We start from the raw sequence: 22422 nt of genomic DNA, 5'->3' as shown, positions 1-22422 counted from the left end.
AAACCACCTCCAGTCTGAGAGGGGTGGGGTGCACGGCTAAAGAGAGTGCCACACCCCCCAATTTACAAAATAAAAACAAAAGGAAAAATAGCCAGCACAACAACCTAATACACAGGTGCCCGCTGCTGTGGCAAATACAAAATGTACAAACAAGAAAGTTGCAACAGCACTCTAGGTCAAAAAATTGAGGCTCTCAGCGCACTTTTTGATCAAAATGTGTCCCCCCATCCACCACGCGGAGGTGGCCTCATATCGGATGGGACCCTAACATGATAACTCACCTCTGCTGTGCATATAGCCACTGACTGTGTGACATGTTGGATCAGCCATTGACTAAACCACCTCCAGTCTGAGAGGGGTGGGGTGCACGGCTAAAGAGGGTGCCACACCCCCCAATTTACAAAATAAAAACAAAAGGAAAAATAGCCAGCACAACAACCTAATACACAGGTGCCCGCTGCTGTGGCAAATACAAAATGTACAAACAAGAAAGTTGCAACAGCACTCTAGGTCAAAAAATGGAGGCTCTCAGCGCACTTTTTGATCAAATGTGTCCCCCCATCCACCACGCGGAGGTGGCCTCATATCGGATGGGACCCTAACATGATAACTCACCTCTGCTGTGCATATAGCCTCTGACTGTGTGACATGTTGGATCAGCCATTGACTAAACCACCTCCAGTCTGAGAGGGGTGGGGTGCACGGCTAAAGAGGGTGCCACACACCCCAATTTACAAAATAAAAACAAAAGGAAAAATAGCCAGCACAACAACCTAATACACAGGTGCCCGCTGCTGTGGCAAATACAAAATGTACAAACAAGAAAGTTGCAACAGCACTCTAGGTCAAAAAATGGAGGCTCTCAGCCCACTTTTTGATCAAAATGTGTCCCCCCATCCACCACGCGGAGGTGGCCTCATATCGGATGGGACCCTAACATGATAACTCACCTCTGCTGTGCATATAGCCTCTGACTGTGTGACATGTTGGATCAGCCATTGACTAAACCACCTCCAGTCTGAGAGGGGTGGGGTGCACGGCTAAAGAGGGTGCCACACCCCCCAATTTACAAAATAAAAACAAAAGGAAAAATAGCCAGCACAACAACCTAATACACAGGTGCCCGCTGCTGTGGCAAATACAAAATGTACAAACAAGAAAGTTGCAACAGCACTCTAGGTCAAAAAATGGAGGCTCTCAGCGCACTTTTTGATCAAAATGTGTCCCCCCATCCACCACGCGGAGGTGGCCTCATATCGGATGGGACCCTAACATGATAACTCACCTCTGCTGTGCATATAGCCTCTGACTGTGTGACATGTTGGATCAGCCATTGACTAAACCACCTCCAGTCTGAGAGGGATGGGGTGCACGGCTAAAGAGGGTGCCACACCCCCCAATTTACAAAATAAAAACAAAAGGAAAAATAGCCAGCACAACAACCTAATACACAGGTGCCCGCTGCTGTGGCAAATACAAAATGTACAAACAAGAAAGTTGCAACAGCACTCTAGGTCAAAAAATGGAGGCTCTCAGCGCACTTTTTGATCAAAATGTGTCCCCCCATCCACCACGCGGAGGTGGCCTCATATCGGATGGGACCCTAACATGATAACTCACCTCTGCTGTGCATATAGCCTCTGACTGTGTGACATGTTGGATCAGCCATTGACTAAACCACCTCCAGTCTGAGAGGGGTGGGGTGCACGGCTAAAGAGGGTGCCACACCCCCCAATTTACAAAATAAAAACAAAAGGAAAAATAGCCAGCACAACAACCTAATACACAGGTGCCCGCTGCTGTGGCAAATACAAAATGTACAAACAAGAAAGTTGCAACAGCACTCTAGGTCAAAAAATGGAGGCTCTCAGCGCACTTTTTGATCAAAATGTGTCCCCCCATCCACCACGCGGAGGTGGCCTCATATCGGATGGGACCCTAACATGATAACTCACCTCTGCTGTGCATATAGCCTCTGACTGTGTGACATGTTGGATCAGCCATTGACTAAACCACCTCCAGTCTGAGAGGGGTGGGGTGCACGGCTAAAGAGGGTGCCACACACCCCAATTTACAAAATAAAAACAAAAGGAAAAATAGCCAGCACAACAACCTAATACACAGGTGCCCGCTGCTGTGGCAAATACAAAATGTACAAACAAGAAAGTTGCAACAGCACTCTAGGTCAAAAAATGGAGGCTCTCAGCGCACTTTTTGATCAAATGTGTCCCCCCATCCACCACGCGGAGGTGGCCTCATATCGGATGGGACCCTAACATGATAACTCACCTCTGCTGTGCATATAGCCTCTGACTGTGTGACATGTTGGATCAGCCATTGACTAAACCACCTCCAGTCTGAGAGGGGTGGGGTGCACGGCTAAAGAGGGTGCCACACACCCCAATTTACAAAATAAAAACAAAAGGAAAAATAGCCAGCACAACAACCTAATACACAGGTGCCCGCTGCTGTGGCAAATACAAAATGTACAAACAAGAAAGTTGCAACAGCACTCTAGGTCAAAAAATGGAGGCTCTCAGCGCACTTTTTGATCAAAATGTGTCCCCCCATCCACCACGCGGAGGTGGCCTCATATCGGATGGGACCCTAACATGATAACTCACCTCTGCTGTGCATATAGCCTCTGACTGTGTGACATGTTGGATCAGCCATTGACTAAACCACCTCCAGTCTGAGAGGGGTGGGGTGCAGGGCTAAAGAGGGTGCCACACCCCCCAATTTACAAAATAAAAACAAAAGGAAAAATAGCCAGCACAACAACCTAATACACAGGTGCCCGCTGCTGTGGCAAATACAAAATGTACAAACAAGAAAGTTGCAACAGCACTCTAGGTCAAAAAATGGAGGCTCTCAGCGCACTTTTTGATCAAAATGTGTCCCCCCATCCACCACGCGGAGGTGGCCTCATATCGGATGGGACCCTAACATGATAACTCACCTCTGCTGTGCATATAGCCTCTGACTGTGTGACATGTTGGATCAGCCATTGACTAAACCACCTCCAGTCTGAGAGGGGTGGGGTGCACGGCTAAAGAGGGTGCCACACCCCCCAATTTACAAAATAAAAACAAAAGGAAAAATAGCCAGCACAACAACCTAATACACAGGTGCCCGCTGCTGTGGCAAATACAAAATGTACAAACAAGAAAGTTGCAACAGCACTCTAGGTCAAAAAATGGAGGCTCTCAGCGCACTTTTTGATCAAAATGTGTCCCCCTATCCACCACGCGGAGGTGGCCTCATATCGGATGGGACCCTAACATGATAACTCACCTCTGCTGTGCATATAGCCTCTGACTGTGTGACATGTTGGATCAGCCATTGACTAAACCACCTCCAGTCTGAGAGGGGTGGGGTGCACGGCTAAAGAGGGTGCCACACCCCCCAATTTACAAAATAAAAACAAAAGGAAAAATAGCCAGCACAACAACCTAATACACAGGTGCCCGCTGCTGTGGCAAATACAAAATGTACAAACAAGAAAGTTGCAACAGCACTCTAGGTCAAAAAATGGAGGCTCTCAGCGCACTTTTTGATCAAAATGTGTCCCCCCATCCACCACGCGGAGGTGGCCTCATATCGGATGGGACCCTAACATGATAACTCACCTCTGCTGTGCATATAGCCTCTGACTGTGTGACATGTTGGATCAGCCATTGACTAAACCACCTCCAGTCTGAGAGGGGTGGGGTGCACGGCTAAAGAGGGTGCCACCTTGCACAGTCACTTGCACAAATATGCATGCTTGCGTAGTGACCGTTGATTTGTCACCATTCGGCAGCTGGATGACTTCTGACTCTCCACCTTGTTGGACCCTCACTACTGGCACAAAATGGGGGCCTTTTTTACACCCACTGAGGGGGAGGAGAAACTGACCTACTACAGAGACATCCTACGTAGTCAGTTCGACGATGCCTATCTGCGCCATCGTCCATCTTCTCGCAGGTCTGACTGGGAACCTCTGCGCTCACGTTCCACTGCCATGGCTGCTGGGGAGGGGTGGGGTGGCAGGAGCATTACCAGCTCCATTAGCAGAAGCCTGAGTCTACAGTCACTGATGAGTAGCTTTCTTCACCCGCATAGTGAAGCAACTCATCAGCATCAGGTAGACCTTGAGCAGGACCTAAACCAGCAGGTGGTGGCATACCTTGACATGACCATACCAACACACCTTGAAGATCTGCTGGACTTCTGGGCAGCCAAACTGGATTTGTGGCCACAACTAGCAGTTGTTCTGCCTGGCCAGTAGTGTGTCATCAGAGTGAGTGTTTAGTGTGGCGGGGGGCCATAGTAACCCCAAGGAGAACTCATCCACCAAAATTGTGGAGAGACTGACCTTTGTGAAGATGAATCAGGCATGGATCAGCCAGGATTTCCACCCACCAATGCATGATGCATCGGAGTAGATAGACCATAGTGCTACACCGAAACTTTACAAATATGCATACAGCTAAAAATATTTATGGTTCTGCTCCCCAGTTACAGAAGAATCGAGGATATGCATTAGCTAAAATTTTACTTTTCTTAGGATAAAATATATGGACCCCAAAATTTTTTGGAAATCAAACAAAAGGAAAGATGTGCAAAAAAAAACATGTGGCACCTACACCACCAAGAATTGATGTGAAGCAAAAACCTCTAAAAGGTGGAAGGGAGCAATGTATGGTCCATTGTAATAGGTGGGGGTAAAAACTTCCCCTGTAAGGCGCTATTCTCGCATTATTAATTCCCTTCTTGGCAAGTGTTTCTCACCCTAAAAAGGGCGGCCCTAAACAGGAACTTCTCCCTATTTCCACCTAAAAACCCTGCTATTTCCCAGGGTTTTTAGGTGGAAATAGGGAGAGGTTCCGGTGTGGGGCCTTCCTTTTTAGGGCGAGTAACACTTGCCAAGAAGGGAATTAATAGAGCGATAGTAGGGCCTTACAGGGAAAGTTTTTACCACCAACTGTTACAATGGACCATACATTGTTCCCTTCCGTCTTTTAGAGGTTTTTGCATCACATCAATACTTGATTGTGTAGGTGGCACGTGGTGTTTTTTGCACACCTTTCCTTATGTTTGATTTCAAAAAATGTTTGGGTAGATATATTGTATCCTAAGAATGTTATTATTTAAAGTTAAGTTTTATCTAATGCATATCCTCAATACTTACTTGTGCACACCAACACTTTGACAAAAGAGACCACTTTCTTCTGCCTACCTGCCTCAGCTACTATTCTGATCCTGCCACCCACCTGATGCAACACATCTGATTCCAAGTGCTCCTTCTTTCACCCACCTTTTTCAGCGGGTACTGGTATTGCCACCAACCAGCCCACTCTGTCACCGGGTCACTTTCAGGACTTCTGATTTTGCTGATGTCACCTCCCGGGTGTGTCATTCTTCCACTATATGGTCTCCACATGCTGATGCCACCTCCAGACTGTGTCATTCTGCCACTCTATGGTCTCATAATGCTGATGCCATCTCCTGGCTGTGTCATTCTGCCACCATATGGTCTCCTCATGCTGCTAACACCTCCACGCTGTGTCATTCAGCCACTACATGTTCTACTCATGCTGCTGCCAACTCCAGGCTGCTTCATTCTACCACTATATGGTCTCCTCATTCTGCTGCCACCTCTAGGCTGTGTCATTCTGCCACAATATGGTCTCCTCATGCTGATGCCACCTCCAGGCTATGTCATTCTGCTACTATATGGTCTCCTCATGCTGATGCCACCTCCAGTCTGTGTCATTCTGCCACCAAATGTTCTCCTTATGCTGCCGTCACCTCCAGGCTGTGTCATTCTGCCACTATATGGTCTCTTCATGCTGATGCCACCTCAAGGCTGTTTCATTCTGCCACCATATGTTCTCCTCATGCTGATGCCACCTCCAGGCTGTGTCATTTTTCCACTATATGGTCTCATGCTGCCACCACCTCCGGGCTGTGTCGTTCTGCCACTATATGGTCTGCTCATGCTGCCGCCACCTCCAGGCTGTGTCATTCTGCCACCATTTGGTCTCATCATGCTTCCGCCACCTTCAGGCTCTGTCATTGTGCCACCATATGGTCTCCTCATGCTGCTGCCACCTCCAGGCTCTGTAATTGTGCCACCCTATGGTCTTGTCATGCTGCTGCTACCTCCAAGCTCTGTCATTGTGCTGCTCTGCGGCCTACATAGGCTGTCTCAACCTCCAGACTGTGTCATTGCGCCGCCATATGATCTCATCTCTTCAATTGTGATGCCATATGGTCTCCTGACCCTGCTGCCACATCCAGATTCTGTCATTGTGCCGCTGTGTGGTAATAGCGACGCCTGTAATCTGCATGTTACACTGAATAACGGCAAGGCAAACTGTTCCACACCCTTATTGAGGCTCTCTGTAGCCCGGAAATAGCCATTTTTAATAGTGATTTGCCGCAAATTAATTTGGTTGAAACCGAATATTTTCTGAAAATTTGATGAATCGGCCAAATGGAATCTTTCAAAATTTTTGCTTATCTCTAGAAATATCCAATATGGGAGATCTATATGAGGGGGATATATAATTAGATACAATTAAACACATAGCGATATATATATATAAGACAAGGAGTATAACCATAACGCAGGTGTCCTAAGGCGAGCTCAGGGAGGACAGAAATCTCCCATGGAGCAGAAGCATGATGCAGCCATCAACATGCTTCACTATGGGAATGGTGTTCTTAGGATGATGGGATGTGTTTGGTTTGTGCCACATATAACGTTTCCCTTGATGGCCAAAAGGCTCAATTTCAGTCTTAATCTTTTAATTTCGTTCAAATGGATTTTATAGTGAACAATGAGATGTTGATACAAATATAGCATGATCACATAATGGTTTGTAAAGATTAATGCATGGAGGGGGAGTTATCATCTGGCATGTGCCTGCTAAATTGTGTGTGCTGTGTGTTTTTATTTTGCACGTGGTTTGTAGTGTGTGCTAGTGTTGCTCGCGAATATCGCACATTTGCGAATTTGCGAATATTCGCGAATATAGCACTATATATTCGCAATTACGAATATTCTCTTTTTTTTCACAGTACACATCACAGTGATCATCCCTCTCTGCTTCCAGCTTGTGTGGTGTAAAGAAGGCTCTAATACTACTGTGTGAGACTGGCGTACGAATTTTCGCATATGTGAAAATTAGCATATGCAAATTTCCGCATATGCTAATTTTCGCATATGCGCATTTTCGTTTATGCAAATTTTTGCATATGCAAATTTTCGTATATGCGAAAATATAACGCAAATATTACGAATATGCGAATTTAGCGAATATATGACGAATATTCGTCCATATATTTGCGAAATATCGTGAATTCGAATATGGCCTATGCCACTCAACACTAGTGTGTGCTGGTTCCTGTACTGAAATTATCATTTGTGCAAATATTGCATTTGCACAAATGTTTTACTCCAGTAACTAGCTGGCATATCAGTTTGTAAGCTTTTACCTTTTTTGCCCTATCCTGGGGCTTCATGTCATTTGTGCAAATTTAAAAAGTCTTCACACCCGATACCAGATACTAGCAAACGTACTATTGGTGCAAACAATAATGTAACTGTAAGCAGACGACATGCTGTTTTCTGTAGATAATTATTTTGTACATGTAGCTAATAGTGTTGCTCGCGAATATTCACAATACAAATTTTATTCGCGAATATAGCACTATATATTCGTAATTACGAATATTCTTTTTTTTTATTTTAATTTTTTTCACAGTAAACATCACAGGGATCATCCCTCTCTGCTTCCAGCTTGTGTGATGTAAAGAAGGCTCTAATACTACTGTGTGAGACTGGTGTGCGAATTTTCGCATATACGAAAATTAGCATATGCTAATTTTCGCACATGCAAATTTTTTGCTTGCACAGGTTTTCATATATGCAAATCTTCGCATATGTTAATTTTCGCATACACGAATATTTGCATATGCGAAAATAAACCGCGAATATTTGCGAATATTTGACAAATATTCGTCCATATATTCACGAATATTCGCGAATTCGAATATGGCCTATGCCGCTCAACACTAGTAGCTAATAAGTTTTCCAGGAATTTAACATTGATGGCCATCAATGGCTGAATGGTAGGGTACTGTCACATGGCTCCGCCATGATCTGCTGTTCTGGAGACCTGTTGCTCCGGCACATTTATGGTGAACAGCCGTAAGCAACTGGTTCCGTTCATTATGTAGTGGTGGTGCCAGGTTACCCCTTAAAATGACTGGGTACTGCACTTCAGTAACCTGGCCTCACCTCTACACAATGAACAGAATCAACTGCATCCAGCCACTCGTGGGAACTTGCCGTGGCAGCAATCTGAACATCAAATAACTTTTGACCAAATCAGCAGTTACTGTTACACTCCCCTTCCAGACCTTTGTATATGGCTGTCAGCACTTTCAATGGCTCAAAAACGCTGAAAGATTCCGTTTAATATACCCCTGGACCCTGCAGTCATCCTCAGAATGGTTGGCGAGTCAAATCTGTTTGCAATGAAAGCAAAATGCAGCAGAACAAAATACACATTACGTAGTAAAATGCTTTTTTGACCACAAGAATTCTGTGATGAAAATTGGAAACCGCAAATCTGAGAAAATTATTTGAAATGCTAAGTTTACACTGTTTTTTAATTTTACACACAGACATCATGGAAAATATTTCTAAGCCGGCTCAATTTCCCTTGAACTAATTTTTTTAAAAACTGAAATTTCACATTAAAAGTAGAGTATCAGTATAGTGAAAATAATATTCTACTCATGTTCCATGTGTCACAAAGTTTGGTGCTATACAAAACAGGCTATAGGTGCACAGTGGTGCTGGAAATATTGGGGAGAAAAGCACTCAGCAGTGCACTTCTCCCCACACTATCTAGCAATTTGGTAGGGGTCTGAACCCCTAGAACTTGACACGCAAAAATGACCATAACATAACAGGTTAGAAACCCTTGCTAAGGCTGCATTCACACTAAGTTTTCTTCATACGGTGACTGGATCCGGCTGGGAAAAATCAAAACCCATGAGTTCCTGTATCCCAGCCATCCCACATCTCATTATTTTGAATGAGCCGACTGGAGTCATATAGTAACTCTGGTTGGCTCATATTTTCCCCATATACGGTTTTCTGACTGGACTGAAAACCATGGTATGCTACGGTCCTGGCCAAATTACCACCCTCTTAAACTAGCAAAGTGTGTAAAACCATTATCGCCCATGGGGATCTAAGAGTCTGAGATGTGCATTTGGCATTCCAAATTCCAGGGATGAAGGTTTCTTAGTCTATTTACTATGGAGTGGCTCCAACACAACACAACCAGGTGAACGTTAACCCGTACGGGAATCCAACTGAGTGGGGATCTCCCAGCCTGTTCAGATATACTGCCTTAAGATCTGATGTCTTCTTTCAAAATTACTTGTGGTCTTCCATGGTTCTGGATATCTTGCTCTACTCGTGCATGAAACAAGGGGTCTCACCTACAACCAGCAGACAGGGGAGTTCCATTTGCTGCATAGTTTTGTCATGTACACTGCAAATTATTGGAGGTTGAACTGGATTTTATTTCAGGCCTATGACCCTTAGATCAAAATGAGCAAACATATAAAATACTAAAGAGGGTCACCAGAATCATTCTTTTCTCTTGGCAGGAAAACAAGATGTGGTTTACTTCCATGGGCAGCATATTCTTAGAACAATCATATTGAGTATCCAACCAGCTTCACCTTGCATTATGGTATATGGACACCATCTGAAAATGCCTCTTTATTCCAGGTTGGGTGAGGTTTCAGTAACCAATTCCTGTTTAATGGATTATCTTCCATTTTGGCAAAACACCAATGACTTCTTCTGTAAAAGATCATGTTGCATCATAAAAAGAATGCAGACAAGAAGGATAAGTCTCCCCCTCAGTCTTTGCCTGGAGACAAAGTCTTGCTTTCATCCATGCACATCCATCTCTATACTCCTCGATTGTTGGGGACTTGTACTATACTAAATGGATCAGTGTGTTAGGAGCTTCACATTTCAGTCAATACCAAATTTTTCCATACCTCCCACTACTCAAACCTCCCACTACTAAAGGGTTTATCTGCGGGAGTTTTTTTTTTTTAACAGTTAGTTATAAAAAAAATTAAAGGGGTACTCCGCCCCAAGACATCTTATCCTCTATCCAACGATAGGGGATAAGATGTCTGATCGCGGGGATCCCGCTGCTTGGGACCCCCGTGATCTCTCCTGCACACCCCCGAGTCATCAGCTGTACGGAGCTAAGTTTGCTCCGTGGCTGATGACTCACGATACAGGGGCTGGCAGTTTTCTAACATGATGGCCCCACCCCTCGTGACATCCACCCCCTTAATGCAAGTCTATTGGAGGGGGCGTCACTGGGGCCATGCCCCCTCCTATAGACTTGCATTAAGGGGGTAGCGCATGATGTCACGAGGGAGCGAGACCGTTACGTCATGAACCGCTGGCCCCTGTATCGTGAGTCATCAGCCATGGAGCAAACTTAGCTCCGTACAGCTGATGACTCAGGGGGCTGCAGGAGAGATAACGTGGGTCCCCAGCAGTGGGACCCCCATGATCAGACATCTTATCCCCTAGGGGATAAGATGTCTAGGAGTGGAGTATTCCTTTAACCTCTACTTACCTCCAGTGCTCCCCCAGAACTGCTGGTATTCCGCTCCAGTCCCTGATGTGAAAAACTTCATGTTTTCGGAGCCCAAAATTCCACAGCCCTTTCTCACCTTGACCAGTGACTGGCTCAGCAGCAATGTGACATATTGAGCTCAGGCTCCATTGCAACCATCCTGCCACATAACCCCTTTAACTGCTGGGAGTTCTGTAATCCTCCTTTATCTGGTCTATCTTATTAACCGGTAAAATGTTTTTCTTGATGAAAGATCCTGGACAACTAAGAAAAACATCCGTGCTTTCCCCACAAGCTAAGAATTCACTGACTTGTATGGGTGACTGGCATCCAGCTGCTGATTTCCTCCTGAATCTTACTGCACACTTCAATAATTGCAAGCATGTGCTGGCTTCCAGCTTCTTAAAGGGTCACCATGCTTTAGACTTCAGCTAATGCAAAGGCGCTCCAGGATTTTTAAGGGATCCCTGTCACTTCATAAAACATTTCAAATGTCACAGAGACATGTCAAAAGTTTTAATCTGTCATGGTCTCAAGACTGGGACCCCCACTGTTTAGGAAAACAAGCTCGGAAAATCCTGAGGTAGGGCTCTTCACTCCCTGGCTCTCAGAAATCTTGTGTCCCCATAGACATATAAAGTTATTGCTTGGTCTCAGCACTGAGACCCCGACCAATGAAAACTTTTTACATGTCTCTGTAAACATTTTTTGAATGACAGGGTCATTTTTAGGCAACCTTTTGTCAATTTAACTTACCAAATGAGAAATTGTGTGCTCAAAAGAGAATAGAAGGAGAATAAGGACCTTGCTGGCTATTTCCCAGACTTCTAAGCAGCTTCAATGTTCTATTTGGTTTTCTAGAGGAAATTACAGCCCTTCTGACATAGAAGTTTTAAAAAACAATTGTACTATGCAATTCTGGGACAAATATACTGTGTTACACCATTTTCTGGTTATTCCTTTTGGAAATATTTGAATACATTTACATCTGGATCATACTATTTCATATGTCAATAAGGCATGTCACTAACAGTCTGGGAAGAGCAGTGTAGGGCCATGACAGACAATGTCAGACTGTGTAAGGACACAAGGTGAGATTTATAAAAACCTGTAAAGGGAAAGGTTGCTGTGTTGCCCATAGCAACCAATCAGATTGCTTATTTCATTTTTGAAAAGTCCTCTGAAAAATGAAAGAAGTGATTTGATTGGTTGCTATAAGCAACATAGCAATTTTTCCTCTGGACAGGTTTTGATAAGTCTTTCCCACAGTCTGGTAAGGTCAAATTGACAATAGATTCATAAATTTTCATGAAGAACAACAGAGGTATGTCACAATGTACAATTGTGAGGACATGAAGGAGAACTTTCAGGTCCTCTCTAAACAGACTCTACAGAAGATGAGTATTTACTCCCTTACCTATAGCCTTAAGGGCACATTAGGGATATAAGCATTTAGAAACAAGCTTTTGGACCCCAACACACGTTTCACTCTCCCGAGCTTCGTCACAGGGCTTGGCTACACCCCCTGACGAAGCTCGGGAGAGTGAAACGTGTGTTGGGGTCCACACGCACCACTGGGTGAGAGTCTTTTCATTACAGATACTGTGGCTGACCTGGCTTTTTTGATCGGTTTTCCTTTTTCTTTTTTTGGTTGGATGTTCTGCATATCACATGTTGCTCTTATGCTACTCTGGATTACTATTTATTCTCTTATTGTTACTTCCTTCCATTTACTGTTTGTCCTATCTTAGCCAGGGTCGGTATTCATGCCAATTCATTTAATCTTTGTCCTACTCTCATTTTCTCTTCCCAGGTGGAGTATTGTTTTTTATTTCCGTGGGGGTGGGAGGTTTGCTGGATTATATATATATATATATATATATATATATATATATATATATATATATATATATATATATATGTGCGTGTTGTATTTTTGTCATGTTCTTTTAATAAAGTATTACATATTTTGCATAATCTTTGTATTCAGTACTTTTTTGTGAATGAAGACTGTAATATGTGGTTATTCCCATGAGTATATAAAATGCAGAATTTGTTGCTTTCATCTGTCCTGTAGATGGGAAAACTCCTATTGAAGTATACAGAGGGGGATTCAAATGTAAATACACATGTATGTGTTCTGCATTTGATATATCAGTATTTCTGTTTTGTATCAATTTTTTAAAGTGTAGTTCTGTTTCCTGCCTAGAAAACAGCCCATCAATATTTACTGTACCGAAATTCGAATGCAATAATGAGGACATAATGATGACACTGATGTAATTTCATTAATAATAACTAATATGAAACAGGTCTTTGGGAGATTGTGATACACAAGACGATCCTTAGTAATAACATCATATCTTTTATATGAAATAAATCACTGCTTGTCAGTGAACTGCATCATAAGTGTACGTACGAGTATAAAATCTGGAAGTAGAGGGTACAATGATGACATAGATACTTCCTCCGTGAGCTCCGTACTAAGACATCAAACCCTGCCTCACAGTGACAATTAAATATACAAGTCTGGAATAGTATGTTCATGCTCATGTTCTTGGCAGGAATGGGGGATTTTCTACTAGGAACAAACTGTAAATTATCCAGCAGCTACAGCCATGAATGCAGATAAAGGAAATGGTAGAGATTTGTTCTTAAGTGGAAGAAGTCCTGCGTCATTTCTTTATATTAAAACCATGTAGAAAGGCGCTGGGACATTTCAGAACACTGCAAAACATCACACTACAAAACACACGAACGTTAGGCTAAGTTTCCACTTCGTTTTTTTTTCTGGCAGTTTTTGGAATACTGCCACTGCAGTTTTTGAGCCAAAGCAAGAAGTGAATTCAAAAGGAATAGGAAACATAAAGGAAGGACTTATACTTCTTCTCCCTTATGGATCCACTTCTGACTTTGGCTCAAAAATTGCAGTGGCAATATTCCCAAAACTGCCCAAAAAAATCAAGTTGAAACTCGGTCTTACATTCTAGAGTTCATATCTTGTATATTATATCATACATAGCTACTTAATGATAACAGTGAATGCTTCCTGTAGCGGAGATACATTAAGAACAGCAAGTAACAGTTTACTTTACATCAGTATGAGTCATGTGTGTCTGGTTGAATAGTTTTTATTAGGAGTTTTAACGTATAAGTTAAAGTGGTACTCCGGAGGAAAAAAATGCTTTTAAATCAACTGGTGGCAGAAAGTTAAACAGATTTGTAAATTACTTCTTTTTAAAAATCTTAAGTCTTCCAGTACTTATCAGCTGCTGTATACTACAGAGGAAGTTGTGTAGTTCTTGCCACTCTGACCACAGTGCTCTCTACTGACATCTCTGTCCATGTCAGGAACGGTCCAGAGCAGGAACAAATCCCCATGGCAAACCTCTCCTGCTCAGTTCCTGGACAGTTCCTGACATGGACAGAGGTGTTAGCAGAGAGCACTGTGGTCAGACTGGAAAGAACTACACAACTTCCTCTGGAGTATACAGCAGTTGATAAGTACAGGAAGGATTAAGATTTTAAAATAGAAGCAATTTACAAATCTGTATAACTTTCTGGCACCAGTTGATTTAAAAACTTTTTTCCCCCTTCGGAGAATCCCTTAAATACAATAAACATAAAACAAACAAAACAAAATGACACATAAGATATATCTCTTATTTACTCGATAAAGTTGCAAAGCAATGTATTTGAGGAGTAGTGAGTCCAAGGTAAGGTAAGTTTTTAATACAAATATATTAAATGCACAATATCTAAAACAAATACAATAATATTAGAGTATGTTAGCATGATAAAGGTAAGTATAGTAGTTAGTTATGTGAATTAGCCCATTGAGACCATCTAGATTTAAAAAAGGAATAAGTGCCGTTTGCCAATGCAATGTTTTTTCATATATATATATATATATATATATATATATATATATATATATATATATATATATACACATAAATGAGTGGGATTAATCCCTAAGATAATTTCTGCAATGACTGGAATAGTTTTAGATTTCCAATTACATAGGATAGCTGTAGAGGTCATAATGCAAAACAGAGGTCTGCTAGATGAGTGAATTTTCTGTATGTTAAAGGGGTGCTCCGATGGAAAACATTTTATTAGGTCTTTATAAGTCAACTGGTGCCAGGAAGTTAAACAGATTTGTAAATTACTTCTATTAAAAAATATTTTCCCTTCCTGTACTTTTTAGATGCTGTATGCTACCGAGGAAATTCTGTTCTTTTTGAATTTCTTTTCTGTGTTGTCCACAGTGCTCTCTGCTGACACCTCTGTCTGTGTCAGGAACTGTCCAGAGCATCATAGGTTTGCTATGGGGATTTTCTCCTGCTCTGGGCAGTTCCTGACACGGACATCAGGTGTCAGCAGAGAGCACTGTGGACAAGACAAAAAGAAATTCAAAAAGAACAGAAACTTCTCTGCAGCATACAGCTGCTAAAAAGTACAGGAAGGGTAAAGATTTTTTTATAGAAGTAATTTACAAATCCACCAGTTCATTAAAAAAAAAAAAACATTTTCCACCGGAGTACCCCTTTAAGGATAGAGAGTATTAGTTGGGGGGACCAGGAAAGATTGATTTCTAAAATTTCTTGGAATAAATGTGTGCAAGATGCCCAAATGGGGGTTATATGTGGACATGACTTTGCATCAATGCAAAGTTGAGAGCAAATGTAAAAGCCCACCCCCAACCCCACCACCATTTGTCTGGTGTCAGTTCCTCAAGGTTATTTCTGTTGTTCAACATCAAACTTTATTGTTTATTTCCAGGGGGAAATAGTTGTTATAACCCAAATGCCTTAGATCAAAGACAGGTGAATTGACATGTTTCTTCAGGATTTTCTGGTATAAGGAAGGACTGGTTGTAGAATTACCCATGTATTTGCACACATGACACCATTGGCGTGTTTATGTAATTTTCTTATTTTAGATTTCTGTTAGAAACTTAGAAGATTGTCAGCAGAGGAAGACACCGGGTTCATCTTGTCTACCCTTTTAAATAACATATTTGTGCTAATTTTACACTAGATATAGTTCTACTTTCAGTTAAAAGTTGGAATCCACAATAACATAGAAAGCCACAATAAGTAAATCATACAGTCAAACATACCAATGGTGTCATGTATATATATATATATATATATATATATATATATATATATATATATACTTCACTGCTCCAGGGCTTGGTCAATTGCAGAACTATGAATTTTGTCCAGACAGAAAATGTCCTGAAGGAAAATGTCTGTTCATCAATCTACGGGATGTTATTGTAAAAGACATAGGAGGAGGGTATATTAAAGGAGAACTGTGGCGCAAGACTTTTAACACCCCCTTTGCCCAAGTTGCAAAAACTAACTAAACAAACTTTAACTCACCTTCCTACTTTCTCCCGTTGCACCGATATCAGTTTCCCTATCCTCTGGTGATGCTCTCCTTCCTGCTTCTTAGGCTCGGAAAGTTACACTGCAGGCAGCATATCACGGGCCACAGTGATGTCCCGCCTCAACCATCATTTAAGGAGCTCGGGCCCGCCTTCAAAAGGTGCCTATAGCTCCTACAGTGAAAATTTTAAATACATTTGTTAATTGTTATAGATAAGTTAAAACCTTATCCATTTCAAATGAATTAAAATAAAAGTTAAATAGGGTGCTTTGATTCTTATACTCTTACTATGCCCCTAGGTACAAAATATAAGGGTTTTACTATTTGGTTGTGTATCTGTACTTTTCAATGAAAAGTTAGAGGGGAGTTATTACTGTAAAATGGTATTAGGAGCCTAGCATAGCCTCATTTAGTATTTCAATCATTTTCAGGTAATACTAGGAGTATAATTACATTTGGTTGAACAATTTTCATGAGCAGAAAGCAATACATTTGGTAAATGGACCCATCTTAGTCCCAATTAGACTACGTTCAGCCCATTAACCCCTTAAGGACCGGAGGTTTTTCCGTTTTAGCATTTTCGTTTTTTGCTCCTTGCCTTTAAAAAATCATGACTCTTTCAAATTTACACCTAAAAATCCATATGATGGCTTATTTTTTGCGCCACCAATTCTACTTTGTAATGACGTCAGTCATTTTGCCCAAAAATCTATGGTGAAGCGGGAAAAAAAATCATTGTGCGACAAAATTGAAAAAAAAACGCTGTTTTGTAACTTTTGGGGGCTTCCGTTTCTACGTAGTACATTTTTCGGTAAACATGACACCTGATATGTATTCTGTAGGTCCATTCCATTAAAATGATACCCTACTTATATAGGTTTGATTTTGTCGGACTTCTGGAAAAAATCATAACTACATGCAGGAAAATTAATAAGTTTAAAATTGTCATTTTCTGACCCCTATAACTTTTTTATTTTTCTGCGTATGGGGCGGTATGAGGGCTCATTTTTTGCGCCGTGATCTGAAGTTTTTAACGGTACCATTTTTGCATTGATAGGACTTATTGATCATTCATTTTTAAATGATATAAAAAGTGACCAAAAATGCACTATTTTGGACTTTTGAATTTTTTTGCGCGCACGCCATTGACCGAGCGGTTTAATTAATGATATATTTTTATAATTCGGACATTTCCGCACGCGGTGATACCACATATGTTTATTTTTATTTACACTGTGTTTTTTTTTTTTTATTGGAAAAGGGGGGTGATTCAAACTTTTAATAGGGGAGGAGTTAAATGATCTTTATTCACTTTTTTTTTCCACTTTTTTTTTGCAGTGTTATAGGTCCCATAGGGACCTATAAAACTGCACACACTGATCTTCTATGTTGATCACTGGTTTCTCATAAGAAACCAGTGATCAACGATTCTGCCGCATGACTGCTCATGCCTGGATCTCAGGCACTGAGCAGTCATTCGGCGATCGGACAGCGAGGAGGCAGGAAGGGGCCCTCCCGCTGTCCTGTCAGCTGTTCGGGATGCCGCGATTAGCCGCGGCTATCCCGAACAGCCCAACTGAGCTAGTCGGGAACTTTCACTTTTAGCCGCACGGCTCAGCTCTGAGCGCGCGGCTAAAGGGTTAATAGCGCGCGGCGGCGCGATCGGCGCTGCGCGCTATTAGAGGCGGGTCCCGGCTTCACTATGACGCCGGGCCCGCCATGATATGACGCGGGGTTACTGTGTAACCCCGCGTTATATCAGAAGAGCAGGACCAAGGACGTACCGGTACGTCCTTGGTCCTTAAGGGGTTAAAGTCAATGAGCACCCAAGAAAACAGTGATTGGACTAGATTGGGCCAGGCACCAATTAGTGGTGCACTGGCCCTTTAAATTTCAGAGAGCCGGCGCGCGCGCCCTAGAGAGCGGTGCCGCGCGCCGGGCAGGGACAGAGGAAGGACGGAGCAGGTGAGAAGAGACATGGGATGCGATCCATGAGCGGGCACATCCCGTCCCGCGGATCGCATCCCCTCCGGTGACAGGGTAGCAGCGCTCATGGTCAGCAGCGCTGACCGGAGCGCTGCAAGCAGAGTAACGCCGCGAGCGCTCCGGGGAAGCAGCGGGACCCGGAGCGCTCGGCGTTACAGTACCCCCCCCCTTGGGTCTCCCCTTCTTTTTGGAACCCAGAAATCTACGAATGAGTTCCTTGTCAAGGATATTGACCTCGGGTTCCCAGGACCTCTCTTCGGGGCCACAATTCTCCCAATCAACGAGAAAAAATCTTTTACCTCGGACAACCCTGGAGGCGAGGATCTCTTTCACAGAGAAAATATCAGAGGATCCAGAGACAGGAGCAGGAAGAATGACTTTGGGAGAATAGCGGTTAAGAACAACAGGTTTGAGTAGAGAGACATGGAAGGAGTTAGGAATACGGAGAGAGGAGGGCAGATGAAGTTGGTAAGAGACAGGGTTGATTTGTTTTTTGACTTTGAAAGGCCCTAAAAATCGGGGGCCCAACTTGTAACTGGGTACACAGAATCGAATATACTTAGCAGAAAGCCATACCTTGTCACCAGGGGAAAATACCGGAGGAACCCTTCTCTTTTTATCAGCATGCGCCTTCATTCGAGATGAGGCCAGTAGAAGCAACTTTTGAGTCTCACGCCAAATGGAAGAAAAATCTTGCGTCAATTCATCAACGGCAGGAACCCCAGAGGAAGTGGGGATAGGGAATGGGGGAAGCGGCCGTACACCACAAAAAATGGGGATTTGGAAGAAGAGTTTTTAAAATTGTACGAAAATTCAGCCCAGGGCAAGAGGTCCACCCAATCGTCTTGGTGAGAGGAGACAAAATGTCGCAGGTAGTCACCAAGTATCTGATTTACTCTTTTCACTTGACCGTTGGATTGAGGGTGGTAAGCAGAAGAAAAATTTTGTTTGATTTTTAACCCCTTAAGGACACATGACGTTCTCATACGTCTCCATTTCCGAGTCCTTAAGGGCACATGACGTATGAGAACGTCATGTGTTTTACCGGCCCCCCGCAACCATCTGGAGCGGAGCCGGTCCCCGATGCCTGCTGAAATCGTTCAGCAGGCATCGGGGCATATCGCCCAGGGGGGTCATTATGACCCCCCATGTCGGCGATGGCCGCAGATCGCTGGACAATTCAGTCCAGCGATCTGCGGCGGATTCCGGGTCAATCGGGTCTCCAGTGACCCGGTGACCCGGAATTATTGGCTGATCGGCCAGAGCCACCAGGGGTGAGGTGGCACTGGTGCCACCTCACGATCGCCCTGATTCGTCGGCCGGATTACCGGCCGACCAATCAGGGCGCCTGCTGCGGGTGTCACTCCCGCAACCCGCTCCGCCCCTCTTCCGGAGGACGTGAGCGGGTGCGGGACGTGCACCCCGGGTGCTGGGAACCCCGATCCCCGGCGCCCCTGTTGGGATCGGGGCCCCAGGAGCAGCGGCGGTGGCGGAGATGACGAGGGACTGACCTGGTGCAGCGAGGATCGTTGGAGGTGAGTGACAGCCTCCTGCTGTTGCTTAGCAACAGCTCCCAGCATGCAAAAAGGGCATGCTGGGAGCTGTAGTTATGCAACAGCAGGAGGCAGACCACCACAACTCCCAGCATGCCCTTATGGGCATGCTGGGACTTGTAGTTTTGCAACAGCTGGAGGCACATTCTTTCTATGGAAAAGTGTACCTTCAGCTGTTGTGTAACTACAACTCCCAGCTTGCACAATCAGCTAAAGTGCATGCTGGGAGTTGTAGTGGTGCATCTGGTGGTTGCATAACTACAACTCCCAGCATGCCCGTTGGCTGTCGGTGACTGCTGAGAGTTGTAGTTTTGCAACAGCTGAAGGCACACTGAGTTAAGTAGCAAACCAGTGTGCCTCCAGCTGTTGCATAACTACAACACCCAGCATGCCCTTCCGGTGTCCGTACATGCTGGGGGTTGTAGCTTTTGCAACAGCTGAAGGCACACTGGTTGCAAAACACTGAGTTTGTTACCAAACTCGGTGTTTCACAACCAGTGTGCCTCCAGCTGTTGCAAAACTACAACTCCCAGCATGCACTGATAGACCGTACATGCTGGGAGTTGTAGTTTTGCAACAGCTGGATGTCCCCCCCCCCCCCCCCAATGTGAACGTACAGGGTACACTCACATGGGCGGAGGATTACAGTAAGTATCCGGCTGCAAGTTTGAGGTGCGGCAAAATTTCTGCCGCAGCTCAAACTGCCAGCGAGAAACTACTGTGAACCCCCCGCCCGTGTGACTGTACCCTAAAAACACTACACTACACTAACACACAATAAAATAAAAAGTAAAAAACACTACATATACACATACCCCTACACAGCCCCCCTCCCCAATAAAAATGAAAAACGTCTGGTACGCCACTGTTTCCAAAACGGAGCCTCCAGCGGTTGCAAAACTACAACTCCCAGCATGCACTGATAGACCGTACATGCTGGGAGTTGTAGATTTGCAACAGCTGGATGTTCCCCCCCCCCAATGTGAACGTACAGGGTACACTCACATGGGCGGAGGATTACAGTAAGTATCCGGCTGCAAGTTTGAGCTGCGTCAAATTTTCTGCCGTAGCTCAAACTGCCAGCGAGAAACTACTGTGAACCCCCGCCCGTGCGACTGTACCCTAAAAACACTACACTACACTAACACAAAATAAAATAAAAAGTAAAAAACACTACATATACACACACCCCTATACAACCCCCCTCCCCAATAAAAATGAAAAACGTCTAGTACGCCACTATTTCCAAAACGGAGCCTCCAGCTGTTGCAAAACAACTACTCCCAGTATTGCCAGATAGCCGTTGACTGTCCAGGCATGCTGGGAGTTTTACAACAGCTGGAGGCACCCTGTTTGGGAATCACTGGCGTAGAATACACCTATGTCCACCCAATGCAAGTCCCTAATTTAGGCCTCAAATGCGCATGGCGCTCTCACTTTGGAGCCCTGTCGTATTTCAAGGCAACAGTTTAGGGCCACATATGGGGTATCGCCATACTCGGGAGAAATTGGGCTTCAAATTTTGGGGGGTATTTTCTGCTATTACCCTTTTAAAAAATGTAAAATTTTTGGGAAAACAAGCATTTTAGCTAAAAAATATATATATTTTTTTACATATGCAAAAGTCGTGAAACACCTGTAGGGTATTAAGGTTCAAATTACCCCTTGTTACGTTCCCCGAGGGGTCTAGTTTCCAAAATGGTATGCCATGTGTTTTTTTTTTGCTGTCCTGGCACCATAGGGGCTTCCTAAATGCGGCATGCCCCCAGAGCAAAATTCGCTTTCAAAAAGCCAAATGTGACTCCTTCTCTTCTGAGACCTGTAGTGCGCCAGCAGAGCACTTTTCACACCCATATGGGGTGTTTTCTGAATCGGGAGAAATTGGGCTTCAAATTTTGGGGGGTATTTTCTGCTATTACCCTTTTTAAAATTGTAAAAATTTTGGGAAACCAAGCATTTTAGGTAAAAAAAATATATATTTTTTTACATATGCAAAAGTCGTGAAACACCTGTAGGGTATTAAGGTTCACATTACCCCTTATTACGTTCCCCGAGGGGTCTAGTTTCCAAAATGTTATGCCATGTGTTTTTTTTTTTTTGCTGTTCTGGCACCATAGGGGCTTCCTAAATGCGGCATGCCCCCAGAGCAAAATTTGCTTTCAAAAAGCCAAATGTTACTCCTTCTCTTCTGAGACCTGTAGTGCGCCAGCAGAGCACTTTTCACCCCCATGTGGGGTGTTTTCTGAATCGGGAGAAATTGAGCTTCAAATTTTGGGGGGTATTTTCCGCTAGTACCCTTTTTAAAAATGTAAACATTTTTGGAAAACAAGCATTTTAGGTAAAAAAAATTTTTTTTTTACATATGCAAAAGTCGTGAAACACCTGTAGGGCATTAAGGTTCACATTACCCCTTGTTACGTTCCCCGAGGGGTCTAGTTTCCAAAATGGTATGCCATGTGTTTTTTTTTTGCTGTTCTGGCACCATAGGGGCTTCCTAAATGCGGCATGCCCCCAGAGCAAAATTTGCTTTCAAAAAGCCAAATGTGACTCCTTCTCTTCTGAGACCTGTAGTGCACCAGCAGAGCACTTTTCACCCCCATGCGAGGTGTTTTCTGTATCGGGAGAAATTGGGCATCAAATTTTGGGGGGTATTTTCTGCTATTACCCTTTTTAAAAATGTAAAATTTTTGGGAAACCAAGTATTTTAGGTAAAAAAAAATATATATATTTTTTACATATGCAAAAGTCGTGAATCACCTGTAGGGTATTAAGGTTCACTTTACCCCTTGTTACGTTCCCTGAGG

This window comes from Hyla sarda, chromosome 2 (assembly GCF_029499605.1).
Source record: "Hyla sarda isolate aHylSar1 chromosome 2, aHylSar1.hap1, whole genome shotgun sequence".
In the NCBI taxonomy this organism is placed as follows: Eukaryota; Metazoa; Chordata; class Amphibia; order Anura; family Hylidae; genus Hyla; species Hyla sarda.
Note: the sequence above shows the minus strand (reverse complement) of the source record.